The sequence below is a fragment of the Harmonia axyridis genome, chromosome 3 (genome assembly GCF_914767665.1).
Source record: "Harmonia axyridis chromosome 3, icHarAxyr1.1, whole genome shotgun sequence".
In the NCBI taxonomy this organism is placed as follows: domain Eukaryota; kingdom Metazoa; phylum Arthropoda; class Insecta; order Coleoptera; family Coccinellidae; genus Harmonia; species Harmonia axyridis.
The window spans coordinates 16,344,273-16,357,910 of NC_059503.1; the positions used below are offsets into that span (position 1 = coordinate 16,344,273).

The 13,638-nt window shown below is 35.4% G+C and overlaps 1 protein-coding gene across 1 annotated transcript in view; it reads left to right on the forward strand.

The window, feature by feature from the left end:
• Window positions 1-13,638, forward strand: part of LOC123677072 (protein O-mannosyl-transferase TMTC1-like) — a 397,650-nt gene that overhangs the window by 32,402 nt on the left and 351,610 nt on the right. Inside the window, exon 2 of the mRNA XM_045613516.1 lies at window positions 1,054-1,084. The gene's annotated coding sequence lies outside the window, so the exon portion shown is untranslated. The remainder of the gene's footprint in view (window positions 1-1,053; window positions 1,085-13,638) is intronic.

The window sequence follows — 13,638 nt, forward strand, 5'->3', positions numbered from 1 at the left end:
ATCAATCAATAAAATGAAACAATATTCCCATGAATGAACTTTTATTTTTTTTCAATATTTTAAGGGTTAGGTATGGAAAATTTTACGGAAATTTTTCGACAAAAAATTTTTCAGGTCAAATCGGAATTCGGCTCACCAGAGATCGTTAATATGGCTCCGCTCACTGATTCTTCGTAGAGCTCACGATTTTGAGAAAATATGAATTCGAAACTTGGAAAAAATTGCATTTCCCCCTAAAAATCGTTACATCTCCTGTATTATTCATCACAGACCGCTCAAATAAAAACGTTTTCAATCATAGTTCCGATCTTAAATATACTGAGGTTTCAAAAGTGTAACTTGCGTCCAAGAGAAGTTGCAGCCTCGGGAATATTGTCAATTTTTTTCTCGAAAATTGAAGATTTTTGCCTATAATTTGTTGAATATGTACTGATCGCCCAACTGCTAGCATTTTCCTGATTTACACACTCGAATCAATCAAAAATATGAAACAATATTCCCATGAATGAACTTTCATTTTATTTTCGATATTCTAAGGGTACTGAACACCTGAAGTATGATCACATTCACAAAAATTTTGTCTCTTATTTTGTAAACGAACACATTAATACAAAAATGGAATTTTCTCCATGCAACTAATGGAGTGGAAATTTTGGAAAGTGAATTTGAACGACTGGATATTTCAACAAACATCGTGCAATATAGAAAGCGGTAAATCTGAGATCTGCAAAAAAGTAGGAACATTTTATATATCAAAAAAACTCAGTGACAAATTCCTTCCACTATGAAAGCCATGGTCTACTAGAAAATGAGAAACGACCGAGATCAAGACGGAGCTTGTTGTGCTTTACCCAACAGCAGCAATATGTCCAAAGTAATAATGAATTGAAGGCGTCACAGATGTCAGAGCTGACCATTGTTGTGGAAGATGCGCTTATAAGTTGACACAAAAAGATGATACGCTTTGATAAACTTGCCTTTCGCAGTAACGGAGATGATTCTCTCCTTTTCCGTTCATATAACAAATCTTATTATTCTCTCTTTTCGTTTCAGATCGCAGCTGTGCCAGATTTACTTCTTAGAGGTGAGTGTTTTTATTGAAAGTTGTTATTTTACTCCCATGAAGTAGTAATATGCATCGACAATTCGAAGGGATCGGGGTTCTCAATTTCAATGTTATCTTGTTCTAAAGTGTATTTCAATTATTTCGAAAAGTCCAGAGCATTCCTAGTTTTGAATAATTTCAGTTCCTTTTTGTGAATGTCACATACAAAAAAGGAAATGTTTCCTTTTTAAAATTGAAATAATATATGAAACAATATACAGGGGGGCCATTTGAAAACGAAACAGACGAGATTACAGACGAAATAAAGTTTTTCGATAGAAATGCTCGGACAGGTCGATTTTTGTTTCGAGGGGGCCAACTTAAGATGTCGGTTACGGACGCATAGCGCTTCAACCCTTGCTACTACAACCCTCACCCCCAAATTTTGAATAGGGAAGATGGGGTGAGTGATACCTCAATTTAAAGGTATTTTTATACTGATTTCAGCACACTAATTGTTTTTTCATTTTATGCATTAGTTCTCGAAATATTCATGCGTTAGTTAGTTAGGAAGGAAGCCACAGTCATGGTTGTTTTGAAGCTCAAAATGTCAATTTTTCACAAAACACTACAAGTGCCATGAAAACACTACTTCATTTTCAAATACTTAGTTAAGAATATTTCGAGAACTAATGCATAAAATGAAAAAACAATTACTGTGCTGAAATCAGTATAAAAATACCTTTCAAATGAGGTATCACTCACCCCATCTTCCCTATTCAAAATTTGGGGGTGAGGGTTGTAGTAGCAAGGGTTGAAGCGCTATGCGTCCGTAACCTACATCTTAAGTTGTCCCCCTCGAAACAGAAATCGACCTGTCCGAGTATTTCTATCGAAAAACTTTATTTCGTCTGTAATCTCGTCTGTTTCGTTTTCAAATGGCCACCCTGTATATTAAGAATGAATGGAAAAAGCCATAACAGAACAAATACTTATTACAGGGCTTTTTAAAATTTTGAAATGGAGAGATTAAATCAATCTATGCTATGACATAAACCCCCATGATATACAGTTTGTTATTCTTGGGAAAAAAATCGTTTTCTGTTTCAGCTTGATTACCATTTGAGCATTTCCATAAAATTATATGCCTCCTTTTTCATGAAGAGTCACCCACATTTATCAATCTACCAGTTCAAATTATTCAAAGTCAACCAAATGTTTCGAGTAGAAGACCAACTTTTTCGTATGTCATTTCAAAATTGGTTCATTTAAAAGCATGTCAGATCATACTGAAATACTTTGGTAACATATATGTCTGTTAGTCTGTTCATTTGTGCATCCATAAAATATTTTAACAGACTTGGCCGTCTTATCTCATTTCATAGGAATTTGATAGAATTCACTTAATTGGGTTGTAAGTCTTAAAAGACCACTATATCCCGAATATCTTCGGTTTTGAATCGAATATGGAGCATTTGAATGGACCTCATCGTTCAAATAACCCCAAAGGAAAAAGTCTAAAGGTGTTAAATTATAAGATATCGATGGCCAATTGTGATCCCCTCTTCGAGAAACAACAACGCCAGAATACTCTTCTTGTAAACTCACGATTTTTCTTTGCTTTCTTTCACAGTTGATCTTGAGCGACGCATACTAGCTTGTCGAAACAGTTCAAATTTTTCCACCAATTTCACTATTGCCGACCGAGAAAGTGCTCCACGACGACCAAAAAGTGCTTTTGTAGTGAATTTTCACAATTTAAATGTTTTGTTTTTCCGTGTATCGTTCCATTTGTAGTACTGGCGTTGTTTTCACTAATTTTCTAGAGATTACAGCTTCAAAAGTGACAGCTACCCAGATAGCAAGCAATTCAAATTGAAACCTCTTATTGATGAACGCAGTTTTTCTTGTACGATAAAAGAATAAAGATATAAAATATTCTTAGAAATGATCAGATTTCAAAATGAGATTTTATTTGAGGAATTGCTGCATTCTCAAGAATCAGAATTTCATTCTGAAACATAAAGTATACCTTTGTTCATCAAGAAAAAAAAACAAAAATTGAACTCATTAAAAGTTTAGTGATGACCTCTTAACAGAAATAGACAGTTATTCTTTCAAGAAGTATTTCACATCTGCTTTCTGCAAAAATAACATTTTTCAATCAAAAACTGAAAATATAAATTCAATCAATCATTCTATCCCCTACCTCCGTTTCCATCAGAAAATAATCTCACGATTACTGCAGTCCCACTAAAGGGAAGCCAGAGGCGATAGCCAGATTTTCTTCTAAGGATGTTGAGTGTCATCCAGAAGGGCCTGTTTTACGACTGAACAATTTTCAGTAATCTAAGCCAACGAAAGAGTCGGTTGAATTCATCAGTGCTGTCGTTACAAACGTTCAGATCGCCCACTCTGATGTCCCGAAGACATTGATTGTATTACGTGATAAAGTTATACGAACGCTCTTAGAAATGAGGTGAACCCCTGCATGCATTTCAGGTTTACAATGCCTGCAATGCGGATTGTTCTGAAATGAGAAGAGGCAGATGGAAATCGCGAACTTGAAGTCAGCAATGCTGAAAACGAAGCTCTCCACAAAGAGATGCTTGGTATGCAATTTGAACCCCGTGATCAGTTCAATTCGCGACGGTCATTCGAGAGTAGATGGAGTAAAGATTTCTATTTGATTTGACAGGTGATGTCGAGTAGATTTCGTAATTATAAGATTCAAATTGAAAAGGAGTCTATAGTTGTTCCTTATAGAAGTCTATAGTTGGTAATAGTTATTTACTATGCAATTGGGATAAAGGCATAATTACTATACGAGTGAAGTTGCAAACGAGTGCGTAGCACAAGTTATGTCAGCACACGAATACAGTAATGATAGTAATTATCTAGATACCTTTCTTTTGAAAAACTTTTGTACCTACTGATAGTTGATTTTCTCACTCAGTTTAAAATGGAAGCAGAGTCAGAATACAACTTATTGCTTCGCTTGCACAGTATTCACATAAAAAAACAGGTTTTAATAAATTTTTCAAACAACAACATATGTAAACGTCATTTTACCTTCAATATCTTGATCCAGACTTTATGTTTCGAAAAAAAGGCTCACCAAGTATTCTTGTCCACTACTGGCAGAAAATAGGGGTGCATTTCGGCCAGTGGCGGAAACATGGTACTGTTTAGGGATAGGTTATCGATATAAAAATTCTCATATATGGCGAAAGTGAAATATAAATATATTTCCCATAGACATGTGAAATAATGATGATGGGATGAAAATATATATTTCCAACCAAAAATAACGATTATGATATTAATAATAATTGAAATCAAGAACACTCTGCATATGCAAAAACTAAGTATAAACTTATTTCCAAAAGGAACCTATATAAAAGGTTAATATAACGTATCACAAAAATAAAATAACATAGGTTACAGAAATAGTGAAAACAAGTAAAAAAATCCCGCATATCACAGCCATTGAAAAAATCGGTCAGAAAACGTCGAGGAAAACGTTATAAAAATTGAATCGTATGAATTAACTTTGAGCGAATGCGTATACTTCTCATTTTTGATGTATATATTCCTTCATATTTGTTAAGGATGCAGCTGTAAAGAAAACATTTTTTTTTGGTTGCAGAAACTGATTCGGCTTTCGGCTTCAAATATTTCGACGAGTATTGGGAGGTATAATAACCCTCTTTAAGCCTCCCTGATCTGCCACTGATTTTAGCACTTCGGTTGAAATGAATAACTTTAATTATATCGATTTCTAGAATCACCTATTTTAATATATTTACTCCAAATCAGGACACGCTTGATTGGGAAAGTGAATTCGAAGATATTCCGAAAGTAAGTTATATAGATAGATTTTTCAATTCTGTTATCCCTTTTTAGAATGGAAAAAACATAATTTATACGATTCATCGTATCTTATTTCGAGAGTGGAAGTAGTTCTACCTATATCGTAACAACCCGCAATATCTGTTACATTTTTATCAAGGCATCCAGAATATTTTTCCATATGAAAGAAAAGTGCATCATATCTATAATCCGCAAACACGCTGGTCAAAAGTAATTCTCAGAACGTGACCACAAAAGGAAAAACCGGAATTCTCTTGGGTACAATCGGAGCTTTCTGATTTCAGTTCTATAAGTAGAAGAGTAAACAACGATTTCTGTGATAGCTACTTCTTAAATTGGATTGATGAGAACTGCATTGCAGTCGCTAGCACCACGGTCGATAAATACAACACTCCTTAGGATATACTAGGCGAATTTTATAGGGAATGACGGGTAGTTTAACATCAAGGACTATTTAAACAGGCTGAGGAGCATAAAGACGATTACTTTCGAAGGAGCAAAAGTTGAGAGCTTTGTCTCCCAAGATATACGACGTTTTAGTATTCCCTGAAAAATTATTCGTACATCATAATCATTCAACTAATATACGAGAATTTTTATATTTTATTCATTGACGTAACTTATGAGGTTATCAGAATGCCTCAGTTGTATTTTCTTATACATTTATGGTTAGTGAAATTTTCAAAAGAATTTTCATTTTTGAAATCTTCTAGAGTTGGCCGATACTCAGTTAACTTCTACAGTCACGAATAACTCACCTCAACTGCCTAGAAGATATGAAATATTTTTATATATTGCATGAATCCAGATTGACATTTGAAGAAACCAATTTTTTTGGTAATAGAGTTCATTTTTGAGCTTAAATCCAAGAGAACCAAAAGCGATTTTTCAGCCAAACTTGTGGTCTTTAATCGCCTATGCATTCTTGTATGGAATGCACTGAATATTTGAAATTTTCAGGATATAAACTCGATTATAGTTTTCTCAATAATTACAAATATACGAAATTCCAATGAATTTAAATTAAGAAATCACAAAAAAGCAGATTTTTCAAGAAAATATTTTATGTACTTAGTAAAATCAATTCGTCAGGTTGTGTATATGTTTAAAATTCATCGGTTCGATCAAAGATTCGCAGAAAATTCCACCTTACTCTTACTATCATACAAAGTAAACCGCGAAAATGAAATAGTAACTATAAGAACAAAAGCTGCATGTAATGAGTTCAAACATTCAATTATAGAAAATTCAGTTGAAGAGGAAATATCACAAATACCAATAAATTGAATATACTCCATCATAAAAACCAAAAATTTATTTATTTCTCGTATTTTCTCCTTATCTAGTAATTAAGTGCGATCCCTTTTTAATTTTTCTCTCATCACTTTTTTTGTACCTGATATCATAGAAATATACTCTGTACCATATCAGTGTCCGAAGATGAATTTGAAATGAGTTTGAAACCAAATTATTTATATCCAATTTTTGTCAATATATACATAATATTGATCAACTACTAATTAGTGAAGGATGATACAGTTCAAAATTTGACTCAATGAGCAAAATTACATTTAAAGACAAACGGATTTACGTAGTAAACACTGAAATTCAATCCTCTGCAAATCAGATTCAAATCGAGAGACGGTTAAGTTACGAAAATTCCGTCTCTCGAAGTGAATGCAACAGTTGGGTAGGAGATGCGTTCCAATGAACACCCCCCACAATATTCATTAGTTTGTCAAAAGGAAATTCCATCCAGAAAATTAGTAGTGACAATGCCAGAGCCCTTCCCCCTCCTATCGGTCTCATTCTTCCCGAATTCCCATCAAATGAACCGATTGAAAGTATTCCAATGATGTAGAACTTCTCCCAACTTTCCAGACTTAGCATGAATGCGATTTGTTTCCCCCCTTCGAACACCCTGCTGTAATCGATGTGCCTCTACATTCTCATCAATTCACCTCAAACAATTTGTAATTAAGTTGATAGCATTATAGTCGCGGATTCGTTTAAGTGTTCCCAAAGTTTCGCCCAATGTACTACGTCTTGTTCGAGTCCGTTATGAAAGTTTACTCATTTGCCGGCTGTAATTGATTAGTAAATAATTCAATTTTATTTCGACCTGCAGAAGTCTCGAAATTTCAAAGTTATTTGCCTGTGCCAAACATAAATGAATCACCATAAACACCTACCAAAGAGTCGAATACATCCAGATGATATCAGTTTTGAAAGTGATGCTGGCATTGAGATCAGGTTATTGGGGTATATTAGCGAGAGCTCTGCCTTTAATAACTGCAACTATTTGGATCTTTATCTAATAGTCTGCTGAGAGAGTCCAACTATATGTTAGAAAATTGAACAACAACTCAAGCAGTCTTTGATATCACAACGTCAGGACTAGGAACTGACCTGCCTAGGTGTGTCGTCTTTGAACAAGCCAGTTCTAGTGATTGGCGGAGCATGGCCTTGGCTGTTATTTATCTGAATCTCAGAGCTTGCAAATTACATCTGTTTTTGGTCAATTCGACACAAATAATATTTATACCAACAGTGTACTGAAAATTAGTGGTGACAATGCCAATTCTTCCCGAATTCCCATCAAATGAACTGATTGAAGTATTCCAATGATGTGTAACTTCTCCCAACTTTCCAGACTTGAATCCGATTTGTTTCTCCTCTTCGCACACCCTGCTGTAATCGATGTGCCTCTACATTCTCATCAATTCACCTCAAACAATTTGTAATTAAGTTGATAGCATTATAGTCGCGGATTCGTTTAAGTGTTCCCAAAGTTTCGCCCAATGTACTACGACTTGTTCGAGTCCGTTATGAAAGTTTACTCATTTGCCGTCTGTAATTGATTAGTAAATAATTCATTTTCAGTTCGACCTGTAGAAGTCTCGAAATTTCAAAGTTATTTGCCTGTGCCAAACATCAATGAATCACCATGCACACCAACCAAAAAGTCGAATTCATCCAGATGATAACAGTTTTGAAGGTGCTGCCGGCATTTAGATTAGGTTATAGGTGTCAATTAGCCAGAGCTCAGCATTTAATAACTGCAATTAATTTGAACTTTTGTTCTAATAGTCTGCTCAGAGAGTCCAACTAAATGTTGAAGAATTGGACAACAACTCAAGCAGTCTTTGATATCACATCGTCAGGACTAGGAACTGACTTGCCTAGGTGTGTCGTCCTCAAACTAGCCAGTTCTGGTCATTGGTGCAGCATGGCCTTCACTGTTATTTATCTGAATCTCAGAGCTTGCAAATAACATCAGCTGTTGGTGAATTCGACACAAATAATATCTTTGCCAACACTGTACAGAAAATAAGTAGTGACAATGCCAATTCTTCATGAATTCACATCAAATGAACCGATTGAAAGTATAGCTATGATGCAGAACTTGTTCTAACTTTCCAGACTTGAATCCGATTTGTTTCTCCCCTTCGAACACCCTGCTGTAATCGATGTGCCACTACATTCTCATCAATTCCCCTCAAACAATTTGTAATTGAGTTGATAGCATTATAGTCGCGGATTCGTTTAAGTGTTCCCAAAGTTTCGGCCAATGTACTACGTCTTGTTCGAGTCCGTTATGAAAGTTTACTCATTTGCCGGCTGTAATTGATTAGTAAATAATTCAATTTCAGTTCGACCTGCAGAAGTCTTGAAATTTCAAAGTTATTTGCCTGCGCCAAACTTCGGGGGATCGTTCCAATTTGATTAGGTTGATATATTAATCGGATAGTTCGGTTAACTAGCGGGGCGCCATGGAGCTATTATTCGTTACTTCTGAGCCGCCTGCCAGAACTGTCACGTCGCAAATGATAATGGATATGGCGCTAAGTTGGCCGCTCTAGGTTATACATTAAAAGCGTTTCCATCTGGAGTTGAATGCAGCTTTTCATGCCACTTATGGCTTGTTTTTTTTGATCCGCTAATGAAAAAACTGGATAGTGGAATGAGTTCATCGCATTTATTAGCGCCGTCCAAACTCTTGGCTCACGTTGTAGTTGCCGGAGTTTTGCGCTTTGTTTGGGAAAACTTTCCAAAGGCTTCGAGACGGCAGACAACTAGATTGGAGTGAAGATGGCTAATTTGTTCCAGTCAAGCGGAAGACTGTTTGAATGTTTCCGGTGAAGTTTACATTGAGTCACACGAAAAACTAGACAACCTAATTACTAGCTGTTTTTCCATTATTGCTTGCTTTTACAGGACCCGAACAATTCGGGAAATGATGCAAAGAGTTTTAGAATTCTATGCTCACATTTCTTCGAAATGGAACAGCTTTGAAAAGTTTGTTTTGATATTTGCGATCAATCATTGATATAATTCCAAGCTTGGAATTATGTTGGCTCTTATTTTATCCATTATATATTAACTGAGTTGAAGTTATCAGAATGTTTATATATGAATAGTCAGAGGAAATTTGCTAAATGACTAGACAAAATTAATCAATTCGCCTTTGTTGAGTTTATTCATCTAGGAGCCTAGTTTGTTCTTCCAAAGGCAATAATCTTGTACCTTCGAATTTTGCAACAACCACCATCCGAATATTGTTTGGTTCCAATTATTGTGCCAATTGTTTAAGAATATTGCAAAATATTTTAATATAACGATACTATTTATCTATCCATTACGAAAAACAACAAGAAATCAACTCGAAATAGATCCATAAAACCAAGAACAGAGTACTTGAGTTTAGTTGAAATCTCAACAAGTATTAAGGAGGGTTTTAAAAGGAGATGATGTTCGCTTTTCACCGCCTTACATTGAATAGCTCGTCTTCGTTGAACAACGAATCAATGAATCACCATGCGCACCAACCAAAGAGTTAAATTCATTCAGATGATAACAGTTATGAAGGTAATGCCTGCATTTAGGTTATTTGACAAGAACTGAAGCAGTCTTTGATATCACAGGACTAGGAACTGACCTGCCTAGGCATGTCGTCTTTAAACAAGTCAGTTCTGTTCATTGGCGCAGCAGGCCTTGGCTTCAATTTATATGAATCTCAGAGCTTGCAAATTACAACAGCTGTTGGTAAATTCGACACAAATGATATCTATACCAGCAGTGTACTGTGACATGCCACAATTATCCCTAGCTCAGCTTGTGTCAGGTCTGCAACTAACGAACTTCTTGGTGTAGAACGTCAATTATTGCACGAAACTATTGCTTGCGCTAGTCTGAATGTGTTTGTCGAGAAGGACTCTTTGCATCTCATTGTGGTGTTACCCTTGAAGCCTTTCTCGCAATTCCACCTGCTTTTTCACTGCCTTTGATACCACATTGTCATGGCTCCATAGGAGAGCGTGTGCCGCTGGCATACACATGTTGTTCAACGATTTAGTTGATAGAGTTGTTCTATCGTTCTTTCCATAATGATTACCTCCCATTCATGTTTGTCCAGAGTGTTGAAGATACTCACATATTACATTTCTCAAATCATTTCAGGCTACAGGAAGTGAAGATTGGTCAACCTCCACTTTGTTTTCTTGAATTGTATAAATAATTCACCATATCTCAGAGACAGCTTCAATTTGTCTGCCATAGAAAACGATATAAGAGTCCCTAATTCATTTTACTCTAAGAGGGCTTGGCACTGCAAAGTCGCCAGTATGATCTCAATATTTTAAAGATTGTGTGGTCGAACAATTCTATTTCTAGCCATCCTAGATATTCGTCCACCTCTTACTCTCTATGTCGGTACCTCATTAGGAGATGTTTCCTGTTTTGAGATAATCTTGTGCTACATTACACTAAGTATAGACCCCCAAGGCCGAAACCGCAGTGAATGCAATTGTGATTTATAGCTTTGATATGTTTGATGGAAACCCAGACTAATTTTCGAATAATTAGCTTCACTCCTCCATTACATCAGAAATGAATTTCAATATTCAATGCAATGTTGAATAATGCTGGATGTACTCCTATTCATACATTCACCAACGATTCAGGGGAGAAGACATAGATGATGGATAAAAGGCCTACTTATTTACATTCCAAATGGAGTTTATTGTACGCACAGATTCAACGTTTATCGTATCGTTGGGTGATGTCTAATCACAATAGCCCTCCTCAAGTGACTTCACATCCCAGTTCTCGAGGAATATACGAAACATGCGAGTAAGTTCTATACATTATCCGACAGTTGGATGACACGCATGTAACAGAACTCGAGAAACATTATCATGCAACATTTCGATGGAATTAGCATAATTCAAATCGTTTAGTAATAATTCACCTGACAAGCCCATATTTCATTGATGCGAGTTTTCGCAGAAACATGAAGATTGTAACAACGAATCATATCATTTCGAGTTCAGGAACCGAGAACGATGCATAAAATTTAATATTTCATGCATGTGACGTCTCAAATAACTTTTCTCGTATTATGTAAATATTTCCTGAATATTGTTCACACAGTTTGGGGTGTGTCAAATTTGCATTTTATTTATGCGGAAATGGATTTTCCTATTCGGGTAAAGTGGAATTTTCCCGAGTTTATTTTTGACGAATTCTCTCATAATCACATTCGCTCAGAACTCGGGATGCCTGAAGGATAGATTGTTTCTTATTGTTTTCATTCTTATTTCCGTAGACTCCTTTAGATTAACAGTTTTCGATCGAATTTCTCAGAAATAAGTCAGAAATATTCGTTACAATTCGAAGAAGATAAAAATTTACCGATGAAACGTTTTGATAAGCACAACAAATACCACGCATACTGACAAATTTGTTGATGGAAAATTTTCTTCTCAATAAATTATGACAATAGTATTATAAACGTTATATATATATTTTTTTTTTTTTTTTTTTTTTTTTTTTTTTTTGTGGGTTTATGAGAGGGAGAAGTGTACAAGACCACATTTTCACTCTGAAACAGACCATTCATAAGATGAAAAGAAGTGGAAGAAAGGCTTATTTTGTATTTATAGATCTGGTGAAAGCTTTTGACAGGGTTAGTAGATCGAAAATGTGGGATATATTGAAAGCAAGAGGGATAAATAAAAATTTGGTCTATTAAAAGTGTTTATTGTGAAAGCTTGAACTGTGTTATTGTCAGAAATATGAAGTCGGAGTTATTTGAGACAAAGGAGGGACTGAGGCAGGGTGGAGTGCTGAGTCCGACATTGTTTATACTGTTTTTGGATGAGATAATCAGAGAAGCAAAGGAGAGAACAGAGAAGCTGACAATTGGTTTTAAGAACTTAAGAAGAGTTGTAATATCAGAATGTGCCTTTGCGGATGACATCGTATTGATGGCGGGAACAAGGAGGAGTATACAGGGAAATTTGGATATATGGAATGGAATACTGAGAAAATATGGGATGGAAATAAATAGAAGAAAGACAAAAGTGATGGAAGTGAACGATGAACGGCAGAATGATTGGAGATTGGAAATTGAGGGAGAGGAAGTTGAAAAGGTGAAATGTTTCAGATATTTAGGAGTGAACATAGAAAATACGGGAAGCCAAGAAAGGGAGATTAACGAGAGAATTGAAAAAGCCGGCAGATTATACCACACAATTAATAGGAAATTCCTAAGAAGAACTGAAGTCGAAGAGAAAACTAAAATGACCGTGTTTAAGTCGATATTCAGACCTGTTCTGTCGTATGGATGTGAAACTTGGAACACAACAAGGAGAATGAGGAGTAAACTACAGGCAGTAGAAATGAAATTTTTGAGAGGAGTGAAGGGGGTTACAAGGATGGACAGAAGGAGAAATGAGGACATAAGAGGTGAATTGGGGATAAAATCATTGGAAAGGTTTGTGGGTGAGAGGCAGTTGGGATGGTGGGGACACTTACATCGTATGGAGGAGGAGAGACCAATCAAACAAATATGGGAGGCAAAAGTCGAGAAAAAGGCAAAAAGGGGGAGACCGCAACAAACATGGGAGGATATGGTGGAGGAGGAAATAAAGAAAAGAGGGAAAAGCGTCAGGGAAGCTGAGATGAAGACATCAAATAGGACAGAATGGAAGAAATTCATTGAATCAAATTAGAATTATTCTTAAGTTATTGTTAAGTTGGAAAATGTAGATAATGAAACCCATACACCGAAAGGTATCAAATGGGATACAGATTATATATATATATATATATATATTTTTTGTTTTTTCATTCACTACTGTCATCATCAATTTATATTTTCACGATTCTTAGAATATTCGAGATATGTTCGTACAGGGTGGCCCAAACGAAACAATACAAACATTTTGCGGAAAAGCGAAAGTAGAGTAAAATCAGTTTGTCGACTAAAATATAGCGTTTAATTCTAAAAATGAAGTGATGAAATCTGGAATCACTTGAACTTACTCAAAGTGTTTTACCGCTATCAACTCAAAGATCAGAGAAAAAACAATGCATACAAAAAAAAGATACATGAATGTTTTATTCATCTATGGAAGTCCAACATTTTTAGACATTTCCATCTTAAAACTGATTTTTCAAAGAGAACATCAAATAACAATCGGCCTTCAAACCATTTTGATGTAAAATTTAAAAACCTTCAGAATTAAGCTTTCGCCATTGAAGACTATTGGATAAGGCTTTCACCTAATATCACTTTCAGAAATAGTTCGAATTATTCAATAGGTTTGGTCTCAACTTTAGAAAGCAGCAAAGTTCTAAATATGCGATATTTTTGGATATATCATATGGATATAGATCAGAGTTTGAAACTAATAAATCCAACCATTTCCTCAGCG